Below are 25726 nucleotides of genomic sequence, written 5' to 3' on the forward strand. Positions count from 1 at the left end.
TGTTTCTCTCGTATTTTTATTAGTGTTTTTATAGTATCATAGTGTACACTAACTTTGAAATGTAACTATTTCTTTGCTTAGTTTCATGCGAGGTTTTATTAGGAAAACGGGAAGACCTTTCGATAACTCTAATCAACCACAAGTGAGGCTCGTGGGAATAATTCCTGGTTTAATAAAAATCATCGCTGTTCATTATGTGTGCATCGAAGCGGAAGATTGTTTTGCCAGCGTCGACGTTTTACCTTCGAAGTAAAGTCACGGTTACAGTGACTGGAAAATTTGTTCCCCTTTCTTGTACATTATTGATAATAAACTTAGACGGGTTTGGTTGCGAAGAGGCTTCGAAACTCCGCGATTCGTCTTCGACGTAGCCGTCTAATTCGACGGTCTAGGATCGAACGAACCGCTTCGGGTTATTTTATCAGAGAGCTATGCGATCCGTTTTGCCCATTAATATTGATAATAGTCCAATAAGTCGATCTTTATTGCGCGGACGGTCGTTAAAGCCGCGAAAGAAGAAACTGTGGATGATATTTTGTGCCTACGAACAATCGCATACAGGATAACGAGAATAATAAATATTTCGTTCGCGTGAGTTTCATTGCTCGGTTACGGGAAATGGGGAGCACCGAGATTCTTCCTTTATCAGATTTCACAGTCCAAGCACTCCCGGGGCAGGGGTTCACAGTTCAGGTGGCGCGTGAAGTTTCACAAACTTCGAAACCTTTCGACACGGTACGATACCAACGGATACTTCGTTCGAATGGATTCCCCGACCTCCGTTCGTTCTACACACGCGGAAATTCGCGAGAAACGTAACGAGAAACTTCAGGAATCGATACATTATTCCTGTTACCTTATTGGATGATCGACTGCTAATCGAAGAACGTCGATAGGATCGGCAAATGAGAATACCGAGACAATAAACCGCGATTAAAAATGATTAAATTTCTAAATGAATGAACCACTTGTTCGATGAAATTATTTCAAAATTACTAACGTATTCGCGAACTTAAACAGCAAAGGGTAATCCAATTACCTCGACGACGTACGAATCTTATTAACGATGTGAAGTATCGAATAAAAATTTCCGGGAGGAACTGTTTCCAAGGATATCCCGATGATAATCTTCTTATTTGCAAGTAGTTTCGAGCGCAGGGAATCGAATTGCTCCGCTCGACTTTTTGTTCTAACAGCGTTTCCTGCGAATCGAATGTATCAATCCGCGATGCGGACGCCGGTGTTCGATAGTATTCGCCTGATTCGAGTTTAACGGAGCCGGACCGGTTCCCGTGGGACGGCGAAACGGGAACGAGGATTCGAATATTATAATTCGAGGATGTATGTCATCGCGTTGAATGATTTTACACGACGCCGGACCGTTGTCGTTCAATAACCGTTGAGGCGGCAAGTATCGACGCGTCCCCAGAAAATTACTTCGTTCGCGCATGTAAATTGCAAATTACTAATTGGCGCCTCCGTGTACCTCGATATCATAGCCGCGCTATTACATCCGAGAACAGAACAGGGTGATTTACACGGAGGACTCGTTCCGTCGCGTTCCACCGTGTCCCGTTTATCGCCGCGCAATTTTCCGGGGCCTGATACGTCCATCATACCCTGTTCTGTGATCTTCGAAATTTCAGGCTTAGTATTTAATGTCTCTGTTGCGCTAATCGACGGCGATGACACTTAAATGTCACCCTTTCGGGAACAATCAATTTTATTTGTTCCCCCACTTGTATAATTAATTAATGAGAAAATTGCGAAAGAAAGTTTTTAGGAATTCTTGATTGAGAAGTTCCTCCGTATTTTCTTGATAATAAATCTTTCAAATAACCGAGATTTGTTTAGTGCAACACGTAGCATTTGTAGTCTTTTTAATTTATATATTATTATTCCTCTCATTTTCTTCACGTTCACTATAATTCTTCGAGTTCACTAATCCACGAGAAAGTCACTTTCGGCCTCGATTCCTTTTCCCGGCTAAGTCCACGAGATCCTCTCGTTTTTACGTTCAATTAATAACTGATCGCTACAATTCACAGTGAAACTTTTACTATTCACGGTTGAAGGCAAAAATCAAACTTTCACGGTGCCGTGAGACATCGCGGAGAAGAGGAGCGTGCGAGTACACGAAGCACCGTCCCACTTCTTCAGCTTTTTTCGAGTATTGATATTCCGCGCGCCCCGGGGAGCGTTTAATCCGAAGTTTCTCGGCGACTCGATTACTCGAGTGTTTTCGCGCGATGGAACGCGAAATCGTGGTACGAGGATAATAAATAAATTCTCGCGGAAGAAGAAAGGGGAAACGAACGAATCGCGAGGGCAGAGCCCGAGGACCGTAGGATAAACGTACGATCTCGCGTTTCGTTTCTTGCGAGTATCGCGTCGGTCCCGATCGTCGCGATGGGAAGCGGAAGAACCCTCGCGGAGGAGATTATTTATACACTGTGCATTATCATTACAATATTATTCACTTATTCAACGCTGATGGCCTTTATAGGGGCCAATTATGCGACTACCGGAAGAGGGCGCCGAGTAATAATGCACCGTGCAATTTGCGACGCGTATTGACGCCTGCAAAATGGCCTCCGGTCTGTCGTAACGGAGTGCAGTCGCTGCTTTCCGATCAGCAAAAAGTCCCAACGGTGAACGTTACCGTTGCCGGAAGCTTCCTTTCACGAGGAAAATTAAACAACGGCGAGACTTCGATTTCGAATTCAACTCGTTCTGCTTAGCCGGACGGGACGGCGATTAATTAGAAAGACAATTAATCCGCGCGATCGCGTTTATACATTTCATTCGGACGCTATGAATTTTAATGCCTCCCGGTTCTTTTCTGGACGAATGGACTTTCGTTGATCCTTGAAACTTGATTTCCTTCCGTTGATTTCCTTCTTCATGAATTTCATTTGCTCGGGTGAAACCATCTCTATCTGTATAAATAGAAATTCTGTCCTTAAGAGATCAAGCGCGTGAAAACTACCGCGTGAATAGCGTTCCAATTTACTTTGTAGAAAAAGTCCACGTAAATCGAGAGTCAGGTGTACACGATCAAGGTTTCAGAAACATTTGATATATAACGTCGCAAATTAAGAACTGTATATCTTATGAACTTCGTTATCTTACACATAAATTCTCCAATATAAGTTGTTTACAAAACCGTCTATTAATCGATGGTCCCAATCTGTTAACCGATAGTGCACGTACAAAGTGACCGTTAACCCTAGATAACTAACCTTAAATTACTGTTACCATGTAACAAAATATTCAACTCATATTTTTATATTTCCATTCAGTTCAAACGAAGTATCGCAGCTCAAGCGTAGAAAATGAACGTTTGTAGTCTTGGTAGATGTTAAAAATGCCCTGCATTCACAAAAATGGCGGAAGCTGGTAGACCATTTAGACCAGCGGCGGCCAAACCGTGGCGCATGCGCCAAACGTGGCACATTGAATGATTCCAAGTGGATTGCATCCTTGCGTCAACTTACACTTTTCAACTGCTTCAATAAACGCGTGCCCTGTGAACTCACGTGAATTAATTAATTTAATCGCGAGATTGAGTTATTCCTTTTCCTCCTCCAAGCGAAGTAGATCCTTCTATCCTTATTCTTCCACAACCGTGAATGTAAGGAAGTCGAAGAGGTGCTTGAGTATGGCGCGTCTGAACTCGCCTGCGAACGAAATTAGCGTATTGTATGCAAAGATTGGCCAGCACTGATTCAGATGCATGTTTAGTTATCCAGGGTGAAACTAGCACCCCGCGCTGAGCTCGAGGGTTCCACGAGTCGTCGCGAAAGCTCGCCGGCGCGGGTTCGTTAGATTTTCGTGCAGGAATGTGCCGGCTGTCCTTGCTTTCGTATGCGGCCTGTGGGCTCCCCTTCGCGGTAACAGCCGAGGAAACGCATCCGGTGCATCCGTGCAGCACGCAGTCACGCATGCGTTCTCTCCCGCGTTTCCCTTCTAGCCGCCGGTTCGCGCCGCGCTGCGTCGCGCCGGGGCAGCCCTTCCTTCCCTGCCCCTTCATTTCGCCCGGAGTCGGCTCCGCCATCAACGGCGGCCGGGTTTTTGTTTCTACGGGCGTTCTAGGCCGAGCGGAATTAACAGGGACAGGGTGTTTCGTGCTGCTTACCCGCCTCGGACACGTGTTCATTATCACCTGCGTTAGCCCATCGACGAAGCAGAGGGACGGGCCAGGGTAGGCGAGGCTGCCGCCGAGTTTCTTCCGAGGAACGCGAACGAATGGAGGCATTTATTGTTGGGTTGCAATTTCAGCGGCCGGCCGGCCAAGCCGTAAGACACTAACGAGGAAAACATTCGAACTCCGCGCAGCTTCTCTCCCGTTTTATTCTTATCGTTACTCGGATTATTATTATTGTTATTAGTATTAGCATTAGCGTTATTGTTATTATTATCGTATCGTCTTTATTATGCAATAATTGGGCCTTTAAACGTTACGAGTGGACGTTTCGCCTCGAGACCCGTACCAATGACGCTCCGGTCGGGAAGCAGCATTTTTCGCGTTCGCCGGAAATTCAGTAAGCGATACGCGGCTAGTCGCGTCGGGTTTAATCGAATTCGATGGAACTTTTATGATTGACACGATTTCAGTTGACTCGGTGGAAGTGTCTTCCGAGGTGGTTCGCTGCTTGAGATGTTTTACGTTGATGTCTGGTTATAATCATTATCTAAGATGTAATTTTAGAGATTGGTCGGATCTGTCGTTCGACGAAGGGGAGTGGTGACGATTAAATCAAGATGGATATTGCGCGAGATAAGATTTTATTGGTCGCGATAGCCTTCGGAGATTGGAACGAAAAGGAATATCGAAACTGCCGAAAAGTTCGGGAAGGAAACTGATGGGAAAGGTAAATAATACAGAAATGAACAATCTAAAAGTGGTAAAGATTACAAATCCTATTACATATCCTAGGGATGGCTTGAAATAGAATTTAACAAACAAAAGTGTCGCTTAATTCCTACAAATCCAAGTTGAATCTTTTCCTAACGAATCCTTTCCTCTCCTTTCCCTAACGAATTGCGAAGAATAGTTTCATCGAGAAGAAATTATAGTGCGAGTAGTTAACGAGCCCACACGGCAGAAAGTAAAACAGAAATCGCGTGAGATAAAGTTTCATGCTTCTCGACAGTCTCCGAAGAATAAGACGAAAACAAATATTTCAACCGCGAGAAAGATTTATAAGAAAACAAATATAAAACGAAGGCAATGCAAAAATAAATACTTCAAACGTAATCAAGATTACAAATCCCTCGTCCCGTTGACGCGTCCAAGATCAACGTTACTTTTCTATTAACAATTGTGAGACTCTAGAGTAAATGTGGACAGAGAACGTGGAATCCCCTCATTTTCCTAACGAATTGCGAAGAATAGTTCTATCGAGAAGAAATCACAGTGCGAGTTAACGAGCACACACAGACGAAAGTAAACCAAAATCGCGTGAGATAACATTTTGTTGGTCACGACTTTCTCCGAAGATTACGAACACAAATATTTCAATCCTTAACCCCTTGACCTATGATTTCTCTCTCAACTCTGATCGATATGGCTACTTTGTCATCAATAATTTCTTAGAAAAAGAGAAAAATTCTAAGCATATGTTATGCCTATACTTCCTCCTAAGTATAATAATTGATTACAGAGGAATAATGTTTAATTTGAATTCGAATCAACTGAGTGATACATATATATTTGTCGAATCACGTTGAAAATCTTCCCTATGAGTCTCAGCCGAGACAAATATAGAAAATGAAGATAACGTAACATCAACTTATGCTATTGAATTACGTTGTTATTATTACAGGTTTGAATTGCCGAATGTCAGTGCATTAAGTTGTATTACTTATAACACAGAAAAGTTCTCAAATAATCATCGTTGAATCGAATGAATTATAGTAATTCGATTTAGTTGAGGTCACCGGTGACCCCCATGGCATTCAACGCGTTAAAAATGACTCGCCCCGTTGACACGTGAAGACGAACGGAAACACGCGGAAAGCAAAAGAAAGCGCAGCGGGACGGTGTCGGAAACACGGTTCCCCGCTGGACGAGCGAGCGCGGGGGCTTTAATTTATTCGGCGGCCCGCGCGGAGGAGAGAGGACACGAAAAGACGGGACGCACGCGTCGCATAAGTAATGGCCGGCCGATCGGGTAACGATAGATCGGCTCCTCTCCCACCATCTGAATAAATAATTCGCGGCTTTTTCGTCCCGCGGTCTGGCAGGATCGGCCGTTCGACGTGAGAAGGTTCGAGCCCCGCGGATTTGCATATAAACGGCCGCCTCCTAACGTTACACCGCGTCACCCAGTCGTTACCGACGATGGCTAACGGGTCGCCCCTTTGTTCCTCGCACGATCATTAGCAATTATTAGCAGTAATTTTCGTGACTCGTGGGATGCGAGCAGCTATCCGGCTGGCCAACCGGCCGGTCGATCGGGTCCCATCGATCCTATCGAACGGCCGGGAACACGGCTCGGATTACGCCGGGAGACGTGGTCCGGGTGTCAATCCCGGGGACACGATGGGCTCTACCGTGTGATCGGCCTCCCGGAGTCTCTGGGAACGGCCGTTCGAGGAAACGGTGTTTCGTTGGCTGATTGCCTAAGGCATGCGAGGAAATTATTGGACGTATCGGAGGAACTGTTTGATCTTAGCTTGACTCCGATGGAGATGCCAGTATTTTCTCTGAAATCTGTTTAGACGTGAATTGAAAGGACCTTTTCTGAGAAATGTTAGATAATTTGCAATCGGTTGATTATTTTTCATCGGATTATGCGCGAACGCGTTAATGAGCTTGGCGAGAGAAACGCTCGGGGTTTACCAGAAGGATTAGAACACTAGATTTTACTTTTAAATGATTCAGTTTCTTGCGAATAATCAAAAGGAATTAAGATTGTAGATGAAGATTTCGTGGGCAGCGTGGGCTATTTCGTAACAGTTACTTGGCGCAACTGGGATGTATAGTGTTTTTCATCTTAAAAGATTTCGCAACAAATTAAATGTTATTCTACCGTATATTAATGTTATTCTACCGTGATGCTTATAATTAATAATCGCTTCTGCTTCTGCCTGCCACGAAAGAGCAAGTGAACAGAAAATATTTTATTCAAGGTAACACGGACAGGATTCTCGTGGGAATCCACGTGTTAAAGCAGTTCCATAGATTATAATTATGAATCATAAAGTTATTAAGGGAACACGAGTACGGAACGAAGAAACGGACGAAGCGTTTTCGATTCGGCGGCGTTGCAAATTAAAACGACGGCGTCCGTGTTTGTCGTGAACCGTCCACGGCGCCGTTGAGTAACAGACCCGGTCACGACATTCGTAAAATTGGCCGGGCACGGCTTCGTTACAGAAACGGGGAGAAAGAAGGAAGCGGCTCGATCCCGGAGCAACGGCGAATCTGGGACGAAGCCCGCGTAATTCTCTTATGACCGGCGGAACGCGGCTGTATCGAGCTGCTTGATCTCGACCGGGCTCGGTTGACCTTTGCGAAACCTGGAAGTCTGGTTATAATCGGCTGCGCCCCCTCGCTATCCACCGGAGAATCTTTGATACCCGGTTAATTATTTTTTAGCGAACCGTTTCGTCCGCTCTAGGTAGCTAGTTTCTTATCTAACGTAGTTGCATTTCTTAGCTGGTTTTCCATCCAGAAATAGTGCATTTCTTAGGATGTTTATTATCTACAAATGGTAGAATGTTTGAGAGAGTTCCTTATCTACAAATACTGCTTTTTAACTAGTCTCTCATTGAAAAATGGTTGCACTTAAGCAGTTTCTAGCCTAGAAATAGAATATTTCTTAGCTGGTTTTTGGTCTAAAAATAGTGTATTTCTTAGATAGTTTATTACCTACGAATGGTAGTATTTTTGAGACGGTTCCTTATCTACAAATCTTGTTTTTTAATTAGTTTCTCATTGAAAAATAGTTGTACTAAAGCAGCTTCTGGCCTAAAAATAGTATATTCCTTAGTGAATTTATAAACTACAAATGTATCTCTTAAGTAGCTTCTTATCTAGAAACACAGCCGTATCTCTCAACAAGTTTCCGATGTAAAAACAGTATACATCTCAGCTACCTTCTCGCCTAGAAATATTGAAATTTCTCGTCTACTTCTTCATCCAGATGTTCTCTTACCAGTTACCCGGATTCTCGCCCAATGGCACGCCTATTTTCATCTAGTATCTGAACAAGATACCCATATTTCAATCCTGAAAGCAGCTCTATCGATTTCCGTGGCATTTATAAAAAATGCAGCCGGAACGTTGTATCTTATAAGTGGATCCAGACGAACGATGTCTGGTGTCCTTATTTTGACGCATCCCTCTTAAACATAATGAAAATAAGGATAATGGTAACAGCCATTGGTAATGGTAATGGTAATGGTAATGATAATCTATCCACGGATTACTACAATCAGCCAGCGTTAGCGTGTAATTACCAAAGTGGTCAACTCCTCACGGTGTCGACTTTGGGCGTGTCGGGCCAGGGTCAGGGATAATCTCCTGAAATCGAACACGGACTCGTCACGAGGCTACGCTCGGATGGCCGAGTCGTTTTTTCCGTTTAACGTCAGGCAATTTTCTTCCCCGCTAATTAGACGGTCAATGATACGAGCCTCTCGATTCGCGTGTCGCGTGTCCAATATTCGCTCTGAAAAAGGAACGTCGGAAAAACCGATGTAAGACACGTGTATACGCGGCGTTGTCGGATCAACCTGCGTTGAACCGTTTATTAGCTTATCTCGATATAAATTTGAATGGTCGTGATTTATCAAGGACCCGCCAGTGGTCGTTAACCGTCCAGGAAAAGAGAGGAGACTGATTCCCCGGCGCGCGCTCTTCAAATCTGACACAAACGAGCCGCGTATGATATCCTTTATGGCTCGCCTTGAAACCACCGTCTATCTTAATTCGCGATCTTAATACGTCATGGCATCGTGATCCCCAGACGCGTCAGCGTCACGCGTCTCTGCCCGTACGTGATCCTCCCATCCTTCGTGCGCCTCGGTCCCCGGCTTTTCGTCACGTGACACCGCGCGCGGACCATTTACAGTCTCCTCGTTTCATGCTGTTAACACTTCGCCCGTCGGGAAGCATATTAACTCCTCTCGCTATTTCTGCTGCGTTTAAAAAAACCTCTTAACTCTTTGGATTCCAAATAAAAGCTTTTACGAAGGACACATTCGTTTTTGCAATACACGTTGGAACCGAATCCGTTGAAATGACGGATCTCAGTTTTCTTACCTTGCGATCATTGGTATGTCAAAAGTGTTGAACATCTGAAGTGACTTGAGAAATAAATAATAGTTTGTATATGACGGTCGGTACGCGAGGAAACCGGAAACGATTGTCAGAATTTTTATAAGGATTATGTATTAATCAGGTTAAAGTTCTTTCGAATGTATAGATCTGTTGATTCATTTTGCAATTCGATGAAACTGTTTTGTTGGTAATCATTTATTCGAAGAAAAGAATTCAATGCTTGTTCTGTGTCCACCGTGTAATCTGAAGATTAACGTTTGATAATAGAAGAGCAATAGTTAACTCTTTGCAATTAGACATTGGTCTAGACCACTTATCAGCGACACGAACATTCATTCACAAAATGATATTTTTTCATTTCAGAGAACAAGGTATATTGCCAATGATAATTATAATATTTATAATTTCTGGCTAGTACTATTGTTTATACGAAGGAGGCAGTCGAGTGCAAAGGACTAATTTAAAGGAGGCGAATAATACGATCCTTTCGTTTACAGTTCCAGTCGCGGTTGGAAGATTTATGAAGGAATCCTCAGTCGCGAATTGTTCGATTTTAATAGAGTCGTTAAAGGACTTGCGGTTATTAGGTGAAGCGTTAACGGCGAGTTTTTGCGTGCAGTTGTTCCGATCGGCAGGTGAAAACCGGTCTCATCGATACCGATTCACCTGTATCGAATTTTCATCGACAGTTTCTGTGTCCTCGGTGAAAAGTAGGTGGTGCACGAGAGTCAATTAAACGCTACTAATTTCTCCTAGTGTACGTATGAAATTTATATCTGACATCCGAGGAAAGTCTCCCGCGCTCGAGTGCTCGATCTTCTCGTCGATATCTCCGCTCGGAGCGAATGTGGGCCAATCGAACGTCGACCGTGAACTTCGTAATCTCTCCGTACAGAATTTCCCGTGTTTACTTAACACGATTAACACAAGATCGCCTCGATTAACGAAATTCGGTGTGTATATATATATACCGATACATATTCGTGAACAGTGAATTACCGATCATTTTGAGTTATAATCTGATTATAATCATAGTATAGTTTACAACGGAGCAAAGAGAAGAAGGCAAACGAGAAGGCAAAAACAGAAGAAGCCTAGTGCTTCCTCATTAATATTTCTCTCGTTATACGCATTTAAGCAATCTCCATTTATCCGAGCAATTACCGTATTACACCGGAAACAGACACGCAAGACCAATTTCTTGAATTGACTTCTCGGAATGGTCTGACGGCGCGGAGAAAGCGTTTCGCGTGCAACGAGTGAATATTTCGTCACTTTCGCGAGATACATCCGAGAAAAAAGGTTGTCGCGAGCGAGTGTAGTTAACGCTCGTTCGATGCTGGGCCGGTACACGTACCTAGCACAAGTTTCGAAACATGTACCTAGCAAATTGTTCTTGTGTGATGTAGTTCGAACAGATCTTCATGCACAGCGAGTTTTCAGTCGTTTTCACAGTCGTGTTAACCGTAGATTTACAGATATTGCTTGTACACTATATTCTGTTGTTCTACACAGAAAATTAAAGCTGTATTAGAGCTCTATAGATAGACAATCAGCACACATATTCACATAATTTCGTTAATCAAAGTCAATGAAAACTTTTATCGAATAACTTTGAAATTGAACATCCATTAATTACTCGCACTTCATTTTATTGCTCCTACCAAAGTAGACGTGCATTCGTATAGATCTTGAAAATTGGAGCACCATAAATAGAGAGTTAAGATACCTTTTCATGCAATTTCGCCAATGAAAACAGAAGCTTAAACCAAACAATGACTGTAACATTGAATATCCGTCTAACTATCGGGTTCAGTAAATCCAGCGTTATTCGCTGCAAGCGAAGAAATAAGTGAAACGAGGGAAAAGAGAGAGAGACAGAGAGAGAGAGAGAGAGAGAGAGAGGGCGAGAGCGAGAGAGCGAGAGAGCGAGAAAGATGAAAAAGGAGAACGGAATCGCGTGGAAACGGACGGTAGATGTGTCCGCAGCACGCGTGCTCTCCTCCTTTCTCCGCGTCGCGTCGAGCCGCATCGGGCCGGTCTCGATTCTCTCCTCTTCCCGGTTTCCCTGGCCAGTGTCAAGTTCATCGTTGAACGCTCCGTCGTCCTACGTGTGCTAACGCACTCGGCCCCGGCCGCTTCCTCTTCGGCCATAATTATGCCTCTTGCGCAAAAGCTTGTACGGCGACGTTCGTGTCTTCGCGCAACCGCGCGCGCGGCCGCGGCCAGCCTGAGAGACCTTCTTAGCGGCCTCGATCGACAACTCGAGGCCGTTTGCCCCGTGCACTTCCTTCGTGCTGTACGTCGCGTCGATCCTTATCCACGATCGCGGCTCCCGGTTCCCTCGGAAAATGCTGGTCGCATCGGAAACTTCGAAAATCTTTGGATTCTTTGAAATCCACGAATTCTTCTGCCCCTTTGATCTCTTTCGGCGTCGACGGTACTCTTTGCTTTGGAAAATATTAGGATCGGAAAGCTTGGGAAGCTTTGGATTCTTCGAGATTCACGGATTGATCGTGCAATTGAGCTTGTTTGGGTTTGATCGAGTTTTTTTTTAAATATAGGTTGATAGGGAAGCTTAGAGAGATTTAAGTTTGTTGAGATTCACGGGTTGATTTGTGTAATTGAGCTTGTTTGATCGAGTTTTGTTTTTGAAAGTTAGGATAATAGAAAAGGTCGGGAAGGTGTGGATTATTCTAGAGTTACGGGATTCCCTGGGCTACGATGGAAAATTGAGAGAACCCGAACGACCTTTAACGAAGGAGGTCGATACTGCGAAACACTTGTACATTGACGCTTTATTGCCTTCGGTTTTCAGGTTAGTGAAACGTATTCATTTTTCTGTATCTCGGATGATTATGTTTTCGAGCTGACGCGTAATAAAACGATTTCTCCGGTTATTTTCGATTAAAGTTTTACCAACGGTAGAGCTGGAGTCTGATCGGCGACTGGAAACATCTACCGACACATTCTACTTCTCTTGATCAACCCATGTTCCTCATACGTGGCATTTAATTCCCATTTCCTTTTTCGCAATGTAATGGATGGGGCCGAAAGAGTCACGACTGTTGCGTTCCTGCACTCCCAATAGCGTGTGAAATGGTGCAACTTCGTTCGATATTCCGTCGAGTCACCAGAAAGCCGGGAACATCCTGACCGCGATCCATTCCGTTGACCCGACGATCGGAATTTTCGGTGTTCGCGAGTTTTTTCATACTTGAGATTTGCATACTTGGATTTCGGCCAGACTGGAATTTCTCTGTTCACGGAGTCGACGCGGTCGCCGGAATTCCTTGAGCATGAATATCAATGGGGTTTTTATGAAGAGCGGGCACAGGTTCTTGGGGAACGCGCCTGACTCAGTTAGACATCGTCTACTTTCCAGAGGGGAATGACCAATTCGAAAATGAGGCTCCTATATTCAATCTTATCATGTGTTTTTAACAGGTGACTGACAGATTTCGAAAACAAATAAATAGCAACGATGTCCGACCTTGGTTTCCTTAATATACTTCATGAATGATTTACTAGTTTGTTTATATAATATATTATAATACGATTCTTCGTTTCTTTAAAGAATTTAGTTTCATTCCTTTGATAAATGCTGACATATAAACAGAGAAATCTCCAGATTTATTTACAGACATTCCACCGTATCTTTTTTATATTTTTAGGAAACGAATACCTTACTTCCGCGTATAAATTCTGGCGAGCGTGTCTGACTTCATTCTACTTAATCCACTTTGGAAGGAAACGCTTTTAATCCGCGACACGCGTCTTCATGGTACTTGTTTATCTTCTACCGGGCGTATACTTTTAAGAGACGTGTCTCTCGTACTTCGCTGCTTCAGTTCCGGCACACAGATCCGACTTAATTCTACCAAATCTGCTTCGAAGGGAAATATGCTCTTAAATTCATAAAATGATTCTACACGTTACGCATAAATACCATACGATAATACACTTCGTTACGACTTGTCGAAGCTCAAAAATTATTTATCGAATGATCACGAAAACGAAGAAGTATTCAGAAATGAAACGAAATTTAAACGACAAAGAAAAATTTGTCACTAGAAATATTCAATTTATTTTTATGAGATATAGATGACATTTTTTTAAACTAACTTAACGAGGAATCTGTTCACAGAATAAGGGGAACAGTGGTATTTCATTTACACATTTCACGTATTGACAGATTACTCAAGACTTAATGTTAAATACGAAATTTTACAGTTTCGATGCACCAATCGAGTGGTGACTGAGAGGCACCTTTGGAGTGCGAAGGGTTAATATTTGCGAACGCGGCGAGGGCGGCCGACTCGAATAAACGTGGAACTGGGGACACGAAAACATGAGCGCGAGGACCGAGAACGCGAAGGTTGAACGACCCAAGGGGCAAGCGACGAGAACTTAATATTTCTATAGAATCCGCGGCGCATAAATTACGCGGGACATGTGCGCATGGTCCATGGAAGGAACAGGAAGCGGTGCCAGCGCGCCGACACACGATTCGACAAAGTATTATCGACACGTGACGAGAAAGTCGAGGGCTCCGCTTGCGTGGGATCGTCATTCGACGCACGGAGAGGGTCGCTCGATTTTCGTGGTACTGCACCGAGCTGGCCAGAATGCTTGAATACGCTTTTAAAAAGCGAACGTGCGCTAGCCAGCGTGCTCCTCGTTGCATTTCTTCTGCAACCGCGGAAATCCTGGACGTTTCTCGGTGACAAATTTTTCGAGGACAGAAAGGAATCAGAATTAGACTCTACAAACTTTCACTGCTGTATTGTCAGATGTCTTCGTGAAATGATGATTGAACGTTCAGAAACTCGGACAACTGCAACAGGTGTCACTGATCAATTCTTGAAAGATTCGATACGTGGTAGCTATATATTTCTCAATATACACTCTTCTATATTCGAACATTTTATCTATTTAAGCTACGCAAGATACGAGTACGCTATTAAATTCATTCCTCTCTCCTAATTTCTCTTTCACTGAATCCTCATTCGCATTCTCCAAGGTCCACTTATACTCAACACTGTCAAGCCTCAATCAAAGCATTTATTTCTAACTTTCATTATCTTGTAATATAGAGCAATATCCCGTCAACCAATAATAAGTAAATAAAAAGATAGAATCCCCGCGAGATTTCGTGGGGGATCTGCCATTGTATCGAGAAAGGGATAGTTCCTGTTTTAAAATTTTTCTCATTCTTCTCCCGTGAAAGCTGAAGAAAATTGCTCAGCATTTCCACTTTCCTAACACGTTTACGCCGATCTTCGCCTCGAAGGTAAATTGAAGCGAGGACACGGAATTCAGATGAACGCGGGCGTTTCGGTTGGCGACGCAAGGGTTAAACGCGGCCGGTGACCGGCGGAATGCACATTTACACGGTGGACGAGGCAGCCCGTGGCAGGGCACGACAGACGTTATTGATACGTGACGAGAAAGCGAACCCGCGGGACCGCGGTGCCGTGTGGGATCGGCATTCGTTGCGCCGCGAATGGCGAAGACAGGCATCAGCCTGTACGTCGGTATGCAAAACCGATTCGATCGAGCGCGGTTTTCCTCCAACGAGACGCGTCCCCCGGCTCTTTCAATCGCTCGGTTCCAGCGACAATGTTGCGCCGTCGCCGTCGGCGAAAACGGGGAACCGAAACACGCTCGGGGGTAGGAATTGAAATACGCCAAGGTTACGCGTCTCGTGCGTGCGCATACGAGAAGATGATTTATGACGATCTCAGAGGCTTCTTTCTTCTTTTAGCTGTTAGATTATAGTACGTTCTTCTGGTACATTTTGCCTGATTATGCAAGTAGCTTGCGCGGTTTGTGTAACGTATCGTGAATTGTTTGCAAGGTCTCCGCCTATGTGCGTGACGCGACGGAATTGTGTTTCGACTAATAACTTCGAAAACGGATTCTGACCACTCGCAGCCGCATTTCTTACATCGGTCGTCTTTCGAACAACGGATTTCATATTTCATGAAGTATATCCTGGTCGAACGACTGTTTCGAAATCACTTCGAAGGAATTTGTTTTTATGGCAGTATAAACATCTAGCGAAGAGTTCTTCGAATTTTTTATGTAGTGCGAGTTGAATAGATTAAGGACTGCAGTTCGGCGTGTAGTTTGCATATCGCGTGACGATTACGGGAATAGTTCATCTGTTACCTCAAGGTATCGAGTTACCTCATAAGTAACGTTTGTTACACTTCTATTCTGAACATCAAGTGAACTCTTTCAATTTCAAATGTATTCCCCTTGATAATCTACAGATAATGAAGGAGGATGTATTTTATATTAACAACAGTTTTCTTTGTCTTAATCTTTCAAGACTAAAAAAGAAGAGAGTAAACCGCATTATCTATGGGACGATCCAATACTCGCACCAGAATCCTACGAAAACGATTTCCTTATAATTTAAAGTTTCCAGCATATACGCCAGTCTAGCCTCGGGTCAGCGTGCAGTGTTCATCCCGGACGAGCGTTAGCCGCGCGAATGAAGCCGCTTTCTTCCCGCGCCCGATACATTCTCGTTTCCAGCGAGATTCGCCTTCCCTACTACCGATTTTTTGAATCCGGCGCAGCAATTACCCGCGCGCAATCCACGAGAAAATCACTTCTGCGTAAATGGCAGGCCGCGAGTTGCTGAAGTCTAGTTTCCAGCGGCGGCCACCTTAAACCGATTAAACGCTCAGTTTACGATACATTATGCGGGGAAGCGTTCGGCGAGTATCGGGAGGGAACGCGTCCACTCTCGCTCTAAATCTTGCATTAGTATTGCCGTAATAATAATCCGGCGCGTACCTGCGCCGGGGCCGGACAGTTTCCGCGAACGCGAAGAAAATCACCCCGCGAGCGTTCCTCTCGCGCGTTACCGTCCATAATCGCGCCGCAATTGCGCAACCGATTAGCGGGAAATCCGCGCTGACATCCGGGCGCGATTTCTTCGGCGCGAGTGGAAAGCAGGTTCCCGCAAATGAACGAGCATTGGGGAAATCGCGGACAGCTTTTGGATATTCTCTGTAACGCAGTATCCATTGATCGTCGTGAGGTTAAGTTTCAGCTGGAAGCCGAACTTAGCTTGTTGTTAACTCTTGTTTCCTGTATACAGAGGTATCGTGATGTCTGGACTGTTACGAGAAGTTACGTCCGGCAAGGGTTATGTGATTTCTCTTTTGTGGATACACGTGAAACGATTTTTACGTTTTTCGAGTTTCTTTCTCGGAAGGTCTAATTGGAGGTTTGTTTTTTGCGGCTGGGCGGAGTGTCGCGTGTTTCGATAGAGGTGGAGTGTAATTATAATAATGTTTGATTTGAAATTCTGTGTTTTCTATCGTTCATTCGTTTTATAGGAATTCTTGTATCGCTTGATTGATCGATTTCTCAATTTTTGTCTTCCCTTTTGTTTGTGTTTTTACCGAGACAAATTTGTCATCGAACTTGATCAAATTTAAGATTTCACCTTTTCCTTCCTTCATTCATATCAATTTTTATATTATCCAATTAATTCCCAATTTTTGTCTTTCCCGTCGTTTCTGTTTCTGCCGAGAAAAATTTGGCATGAAACTTGTTCAAATTTAGAATTCCAGCTTTTTCTTCCTTCGATCTTATCAATTTCTATACCACCTGATTAATCAGTTCCCCAATTTTTATCTTTCCCATTGTTTCTGTTTCCGCTAAAAGAATCGTATCTGACTTTACTTTTATTTTGTAGCCAGTTAATCGACTGGTTACGGTAGGAATAGATATCATACGTGTACAAGCTGGTTGGTTAGTGTTAAACCGATTCTCGAATTTCTTTACCGTCGACAGCGTGTATCTCCTTTAACAAATATCCGAAGGAAACTAGTGTGGATCGATGGGAGATAAATATTCGTGAGGGTCTCTAAAACACGGGCGAGTTTCGCCGTATTCACGAGCCGCGGCGAGGAGAAATTCCGACGTTGGCCGCCGATTCCCGTTCGCGTTTCGTGACCACGGCTCGTAACCATCTGCGACGAAACGTCTGGGCACTCCATCCTGGACGATTTAAGGGATTAGCCTGAATCACCCCCGACTCTCCGGAAATAACCGTGGTAGCCGGAGCCACGAGCGTGCGGCACGAAACACGCGACCGACCGAAACTTTCGGCCGCGAAACGATTTTTATCGAATACTCGAAGCTTCCTCTTTCGCCGGAAGCAGGGGCGTTCTGAATCGAAAGAACCGCGTAAATCGTGGACTCGGCTAGGCGTATCGTTTTCCCCGAGCGCAGACGCGGCAACGTTGAAACTGGGTCGAAGTTTTAACCCTTAACTCGATCAACAGAACATTGTTTTTCTGAGAACCGTCAAAACAAAGAAGATGTTCTCTTTTAGGAAGCTTCGGCGGGTTAGAAGATAAACAATGATTTAGAATATTTAGAAGAAACGAAGAAGAATTGGATATAGTTGTTTCGCAATAAAACGTCTTTGAGATTGTTTGAAAATTGAGTTGGAACGGTTGGATAATAAGTCGCTCGAGAAGTCTCGGTCGTCGTGACATAAGGAAATATAAAGTTCTATGTGTATTAGATGTTTCATAATATGCTAATATGTGAAATGTTGAAATAAAATAGTTTCTTTCCTCAATTCACGTACGATTTGCCTTGAATTTGTTCTGAAACTGATCACTTGCATCTCAGCAGAAAGTGTCGGATATTTTTACTGAGATACTATCGAGTGCAAAGGATGGATCTATTCGTAATGATCGTCAGGCGGCAGCCCTCGGCGCAGATGCGCATTAAATCGACGCAAGAATCCAGCGCGATCGCCTAAAAATGTCCACGCCACCATTATTCTCGTTGTCCGACGGTCCGGCCTGTAACCAGAAATATTGTTCCTTTCATTCCGGGCTTTTATAGCTTTCATTATCACCGTGTGTGCGTGCGTATAATAAATACGGATTATTATTATCACCAGCGGTATTAGCTTCTCTTGTTTATCTTATCCCGTCCCACAATAATTTCCTTTTACTGCGTGGCCGAGAGCCGTGTTCTTTTTCGAAGATGATAATTGAAGCACGTCGGAAGTTCTCGTTGTTATTGGAACGGTGAAACGATCGGGGATAATGGACGATTCATTTCGAGGCGATTCCGCTCGTCAATTTAATGGCGACACCGTCAGCATCGGTGAATCCGAAAGAGCCCCGCGACACTCGTAACGACGGCCGGCCGCGGCCCATTAAAAATCCCAATTGCCGCTTCAAAAGTAGTTTCGTTATCGGCGCGCCGCCAACACAAAGAAAAACCGCGGGACGATAAAAACGGAAACGAGCCACAGTAAACTGGTTAAAAGTTCGTGCCGGCTAAATGCCGGACGACAGATCAGAGTTATTCCCGCCCGTTCGTGGCGGGGAAGTTTAAGGAACGGCGAACCGCGGCCGTTCCCAAGCTAATTACGTCTCGATCGATTCCCGCGCGAATCGTTCTTGTTCATCTTCCGGCGATCGGGCTCGGGAAGGAGGGACTTTTTTGATGCGATTACTGGATACCGCGAGCGGGGAAAAAGATTGTTTTGAAAACGTCCTCTCCATGTTCCGGGTGGATTACACGCGCGCGGTTTCCTTAATTTAGGATTAGAACCAGTGAAATCGAAATGCTATGAATAATTGCGGAAGACGGACATTAGGTTCACGATCACAGGTATTTTAGGATTACCGGGGATCAAGCTTGTTTTTTCGAGGGACGACGCGGCTTAATACTGGGCCGATGTTACGATGCGTCCACTCGGAAATGAGTATCCGACTTTTTCTCGAGTAATCACTGCTATAATTCGCGTGCGGCGATACCTCGGTTCGCGGGCAAGTCCTTCCGTCGATCGGCGCGGATCGCCACTGTGTAGATCATTGGAATTATCGTTTCAAGAATGTACGCTCTGTTTTCCATGGTGATTGGAGCACTCGGAGACCTCAAAAGTTTTTCAGCGTTTTGTTGGTGGGACTTCGCGACCGATTTCCTGGATTGATGAAAGAAGATTGACGATTCATTCGAATGGAAGTGAAATCTTTACGGACGCTAATTGTACAGTTTTCTGGTAATTGTGTTCTGATTTGGTTCAGTATGAAGATGCGAAAAACGTTGAATATCTAACCTAAAGCGATTGGAACTACTTCTATACCCAAGCATCGCAGAAATCTCCTAACCCATTCGATACTCAAATTTTGTTTCTAAACTTTTGAGTCTCATAAAAAGTTACTCTTCGATAACGGTTTGATTTATATTAAAAGAATGAGACACTTTATTCACGACAAATCTAGTCTACCTGTTCGATCTTCATCAGGTGATCAGAATTCAAGCCAATTAAATCCGCACACGTAACGAAAAAGGTTCGCCTTGGAAAGAAACATTTAACCTAGATCCTGGAACAATTAGAATACCGGTGTCCGAAGGTTAACAATGTTTCCAGCGGCCCGCTGACGTCGGCGGTGAAAAGTACCGCCTTGAAAGCATCGATACGATGCTCTTGAGTAATTACAACGGTCAAGTTTCGCTCCGCGGAAAACCGTTTGCAACGGGCGATAGAGTCTGGCGTTACGCGCTGGATAGAAAGTATCGACTCGGAGCCGTCTAGTCCATTTCCCGGAGTGATGATAGTGCTTAGTTTTCCGCGCGAACAGCGTTGCGCGCCGTTGAAGCGTGTTTCTCGGTCATCGTTCACACGTGTGCACAGGTACACGCGAACAGGCACAGTAGGCCTCTCGCGTCTGTGTATTGTTTATAGTTTTGATCGATTACGCGCGACTTAATGTACGAATGGCGAATTATTGGGACGTCCCATGAGTTTGTGCCACTTACTTTTCTTGACAAATATAAAATTCTTATAACTTCAGAACCTGTGGTTCTCGAATACCTTATAACGACTAAATTGAAGTATAAAGGTTTAGTCGTCTAAAATCTACTGTCGCTCTGTGATTACAGCATAAAGTTATGGGACGATCTAATAGCAACGAAAATAAGATGAAGAATTGTATAGAATCTAGAATAGAATACAATAGAACTGCATTCTTCAGTTTAGCCAGCAAGTAGTGGACTATACTTGTCAATCCTTGCACTATGATCTCTTTTACATTTTTCTTTTACATTTTTACATTTTTCATTAAAAATAGAAGAGTTCCATACACATTCTACTCGTTTTAAAATGTATCAGTATATATAAAATGATTAACAAACAGAACTAGTTAAACAGGGTTAACAAACACATGTAAAATAAGTAAAAACGAAGACTTCTTCGCACACTGGCAAATGTCTGAATTAATTACCAGCACAACAGGTTAACACATTGTGTACTGGTAACGAGAAATCTCGTTTTTATATAAAGACATTTAGCTATGCAACTTTGCTAACTACCGGAGCATTTAAAAAAACATTAAGTTTGATTCGAATTGATTATCTACTTAGAACCACGGTTTCCAACCTGAGAGGTGCGGCTACCAGGGGTGGCGCCAAAATTTTTAATAAAAAATTGATGTTCATACCATAATATCTACAAATAAACTTCATATCGTAACGTAACAGTACAAATTCAGTTAAGCAATGTTTACTTTGTAATATAGTTGTTATTATTTGAAACGTATTTATATTATTATATCTATTGCAAGATAGGGAGGCGGAAAAAAAATTGTTTAGGGAAGAGTAGTAGCATAAAGGTTGGAAACCGCTGATTTAGAATATATTACATTACAATTTGACATCTGAGTTCTCCGTACATAGCGATACAAGTCGATCTCTCTGAAAATCGTCATCCGGTACGCAATGTGTTAAGATATCGACGTCCATGTTCATTCTCTATCGTCGCATCTCGCTTCGTTGCATTCTATTTCGTTGGCGTTCCGTTACGCGGCTCGGCCAATAAGAAAAACGTGTCAAAACTGAACAAGACCGTTCCCCCTGCCCCGTGCACTTTCAGGTTGTCGGTAACCGGCACGTACGTGAGCGTCGAACAAGTACTCACTTACATGTACACATCCGCGCTCGTCACAATTTCTCTAAAATCGCCGCGTACTTTCTAGCATGCATCACGGCTAAAGAGGTTAACGGCCACGATATTTTCAGCTAATTGCGCGTGTTCGGCGGCCGGCTGGTTAACGGCCCGATAAAAAGTTTCGACGCGCGCCGCTGGATCACGCGCGTGCCTCGCCTCGTTCCGAGATCGAAAGTAACGCGGAAACGGTTCCGCCTCGAACCACCCTTCGCTTCTCCTGGTCTTTTTCAGTTTTTTTCCTGTTTCCTCGGTCGCTCGCGAGTCGATAAGGCGACGGAACTTTGCTACTCGATTCCGCTCCTCACCCGGAACACACTTTGAATCACGAAGCATTCGGCACACAAATCATTAACCGATTCTCGGATGCTCAATCATTACTTCTATCTTCCGTTCTCGCGAAGAATGCGTCGTATTACTCGTGCCTCTTGATAGAAACCATAACATATAGCGCAGACGAGTAGATGAGAAATGGCAACTGCACAAGAAACCACTGAGTCACCGTGCATTTCGCGAAGCCCCTCCTTCGTCCGCTTCGTCCGAACGCGCGTACGACCATCACGCCGGAAAGTTTATTATCAACTGGAAAAAACCGTTACACGGTACGAGAGAACGAAATGTCACCGGAACCGCTAAAGTCGCCTCGCGCGCATACGCCGCGTCGTAAAAGGATGAGGAATTAAAATTGAATTTCACCGGCGAATAAAAAGATCCTCCGCGGTTTCCACGAATTTCTCCAAAACGAGCCGTGCACAGTACATTAATCCGACATCGATTCTCCGCATCAGGAATTCCCAGCAACGCGCAGCACGCCCGCGGAGCCACCGCATTGTCGGGGAGAGAGAAAGAAATCGCGTACGCGTTAACGGATTTCGAATACTTCATCCGGCGCGGCGGCCCCGTCGACGAAGTCGAAGAAGAAGAAGAACGAAGAAGATATTCCGGCTATTCCGCGGCTGAGAGGACGCGGTCAATTAACCTGCAACTATCCGCCGGATCGTTCGGTGGTGGGGTGGGCCGCTCCCCTAATTAATCCCAAACACGTGTGGTAGCCGCGACTCGATTAAAATTCCCGCGTTTAATTACGCGGACCGCGATTAATCGGACTCCGCGGGCCGGCCCGATGACAATAGGGCGCGGCCACAGGGTGCGCCCGTGCACCCTGACGTGTCCGATCGATCGAGAGGTGAACCCGACGGCAACAAACACGGTAATTGTCCAGAATCACGGCTCCATTTCAGTGGTACCAGCGTCGATTATGTTGCGGGAACAGGTCTCACTGGGTACGGAGTTTACCAATCTCTATTGTCTGAATGAAGTTCGAGTACACATATTGCAACGAATGCAACTTCGATCAGTGAGAATGGAGACAAACATGTTTAGCAATGCGAAACTCTAATGCTTCACAACTTTTGATCGAATACTCTCTGCTAAAAAGATTAGTTTTGGGTGTACAGGATGGTGACCTTAATAGCATATGTCAACATCAATGTTATATCAGAATTGCTCTTTTTGTATATATGTGTGAACACTCTTTATATATATTTTCGAGAATATCTTGCAAATCGGTGTTTGTAATTAACGCGAACTCCAGCTTGGATTTAACTGAAGCTTATAGAAATGTTACTTGGTTCAGTTATAGTTTAACTTGGGTTTTAATCGTTCACTGGAAGGCGGAATTGATTGTGATTTAATTTTGATATATTGTATTCCGTTCTGCATTAATCGACAGTTAAAACTCGAATTTCTCGATGTTTCTCCTCTCGTAACTTTGTTTCTGAAGCTTCCAGTGGTCAAGTAACCGTTGTCTTTAGAAGACTGGTAAGAATTGCTACAGAAATTCGCGGTCCATTTGGAGGTGGAGCCTGGGGCAATCACTGGAAAGACGAAAAGGACAGAACAGCGAAGAGAGATAACGGAGAGATTAGCGAGGGGAGCGAGAAGGGGAGGGAAAGGGGAACGAAACTGGGAGAGGAGACGCGAAAGAATCGAGGGTTGGGCTGCCGCGTCGCGCATTGGGAAATCGAATCGCGGAGGACAGATAGTTACGAGATGGATAGAACAAAGGAGAAAATGTGGCTGGAATGACAACGACTGTCGCAACCGGCGGGGCCGGGGCCATTGTGTTTGCTTAATGCCCGCGTTCGAACGAGAAATCGACGGCCCGGCCGATCGGAGGCCCGTTCGTACTCGAACCGCTCGCTCGTGAAATTTTCTGCGTGAATTCGCAGTTTCCCGAAGAAACGAGACTCCCCGGGGAATCTTATAAGAACATTTGGAGAGCACCTTGTCCTTTAACCTTTAGCACTCGAAAGTCTTCGACTAAAAACATTCAACATTTTGCAATGAGTTGTAGACGAAATTCTTTGAGACGAACTGAATGACAGAAAATACATAAGTTAAGAAACAAAGTTACTGTTTCTATATTTCACATGTTTATGGATTACACAGAGTTTAATGTGTGTATGGTTACTGGGTCACCTTTCGAGTGGAAAGGGTTAAATTTTCGATACTGTTCTCGGGAAGCAAGTACTACTGTATAGGTTACCCGCAAGTAGAATCGGCCAGTCGTGGACAGACGCAGTGGATGTTCCATTGTAACTGATTCTTCAAGGGAGTCTCGATTCTCTGCAACATAAACACTTGGTTTACAAGTTCAGCAGACTAAATTTCATAATTATTACTTGTTAAATGTCTACGTCAATTTTTATTGATCCAATTACACGTATGTTCCTATTTTAAAACTCGCAATTTCAAAAGTCTGAAATCTAAACGAGTATCGATCTCTCCAGGAACAATATAGTAAACTGTACAATAACCTAACCTGTTGTTAATACAAAAATAAATCTGGAAATTTGATTATTCTTACGAACTGCGGCAATCTCCAAGGTTGATCGGGTGAGTTCTAGACCGTGTCTTCGATTAAGAAACTATTCTGCTCTACAGATGTAGAACGCTGCCGAAGGTCAGAGAGGTACGGATGCTGAAATGAAATTTGAAATGCCGATACTCTGACACAACCGCGCGTCATCAGGTTAGATCGATTCACCGGCGCGCCGGTAGCCGTGATAGCGAGCGAGGCTTTCGTAATTATTCCCCTGACATTATTTTCGAAGGAAACCGCGCGCAATTTTCGCCGAGCCTGCTTGGCGTCCCGATCACCACCGGCTCGCCTTGCCGTTCAAAGACGTTCGTTCGCCGCGACGCGCTCCCCGACTCGTCGAGAATGTTATTTACAATACTGCCAACCCTTAACTGCCGAAGCAGGCGGTCTGCATAAGCTCGTTGCCTCCTTGACCCATTAACCGAGTATCCTTTCCACGGAGAACGAAATAACTTATCTCGCGAGGATACGAACACTTCCATGCTTTAATTAAGAACTTCGCTTCTTACTCGATCCCGCCCGGGGAACGAGGCTGGACTGATCGATATTTCCTTCTTTAAACCTCGCAACACCTTGACCGCTGAATCGATATTACGGTCGAAGCAAGTTTCTCGGCGCAACAAAAACTGCGCGGTCAAGACCTTCCAGAGATCTTTCCAGTTAACTGTAGGAACCGTTGAAATCTTACATCGAAAGCCTTAAACCTTTCAACATTTTCTGATCAGATACAGACGATATTCTTTGAATCTCAGTAATGAGAAAATGCACGTGAACTAAGAAACAAAGCTATTTTATTTCAATAGTTCACATATCGATGCATTGTACAAAGTTTAATGTTATACATAAGATTTAAGAATTCAGCTATATCCAATCAGGTGACGACTGTCGCCTCTCGACTGCAAAGGGCTAAACTCGCAAACTTGCCGAAATCTGGTTTAGCATATACTAAGACTCCCAAAAATCACGAACATAGAGATACTCGAAAGAACAAGGAGCTAAGTACACAGGAATCCATCGTCTTAACAAGGTGACATATTCGAACCTAAAATACTCAAAAGGAGATAAAAACCCGTCAGTGGAATCTCGAGATCGAAGACAAACACCTGGATCGCAGAAACAGCGGAATTCAGTTTGAAAAATCTGTATAATAGGATCGAATAATAATAATATGTACTCGTAAAACGTGGCTCGTCGAAAAATCGATAATTGATCATTAAGGAAACGAGTGGCTTTTTACGTTTTAATATAACGAATATAACGTGCTCGAGCAACGCAGTTTGCTGGTTAACGGTGGGGCCGAAACAATTGGAAAACACAGAGTCCGACAATACGCATTCCACGGTGAGCAGCGGTTCACCTCCTTCGCCCATAATTATCGTGATTCGATTACTCGTATGTACAAGGATGTTAATCGCCGGGATCCCGACGGTCATAAGCCTGCATTCATTGAGGTCCGTGTACGCGGAGAATGCCAGTCGTTCGGCGCATTTTCATCGTTCCTTTTTTTTTCGTCGTTTTTATTCTTTCCTTCTCCTCCGGTTCGCCCCGC

The 25726-nt window shown here is 44.1% G+C and overlaps 1 protein-coding gene and 1 long non-coding RNA gene across 4 annotated transcripts in view; one reads left to right on the forward strand and one right to left on the reverse strand.

Annotated features, from left to right (window-relative positions):
* The window catches only part of sano (CABIT domain-containing protein serrano), a 232343-nt gene that overhangs the window by 53957 nt on the left and 152660 nt on the right, over positions 1-25726 (forward strand). The gene's annotated exons all lie outside the window — the stretch shown is intronic.
* LOC116427517 (uncharacterized) overlaps positions 1-25726 on the reverse strand; it is a 121759-nt gene that overhangs the window by 52698 nt on the left and 43335 nt on the right. The window contains exon 2 of the long non-coding RNA XR_012999084.1: positions 23842-23921. This is a non-coding gene — a long non-coding RNA (uncharacterized LOC116427517). The remainder of the gene's footprint in view (positions 1-23841; positions 23922-25726) is intronic.

The sequence above is a fragment of the Nomia melanderi genome, chromosome 8, assembly GCF_051020985.1.
Source record: "Nomia melanderi isolate GNS246 chromosome 8, iyNomMela1, whole genome shotgun sequence".
NCBI lineage: Eukaryota > Metazoa > Arthropoda > Insecta > Hymenoptera > Halictidae > Nomia > Nomia melanderi.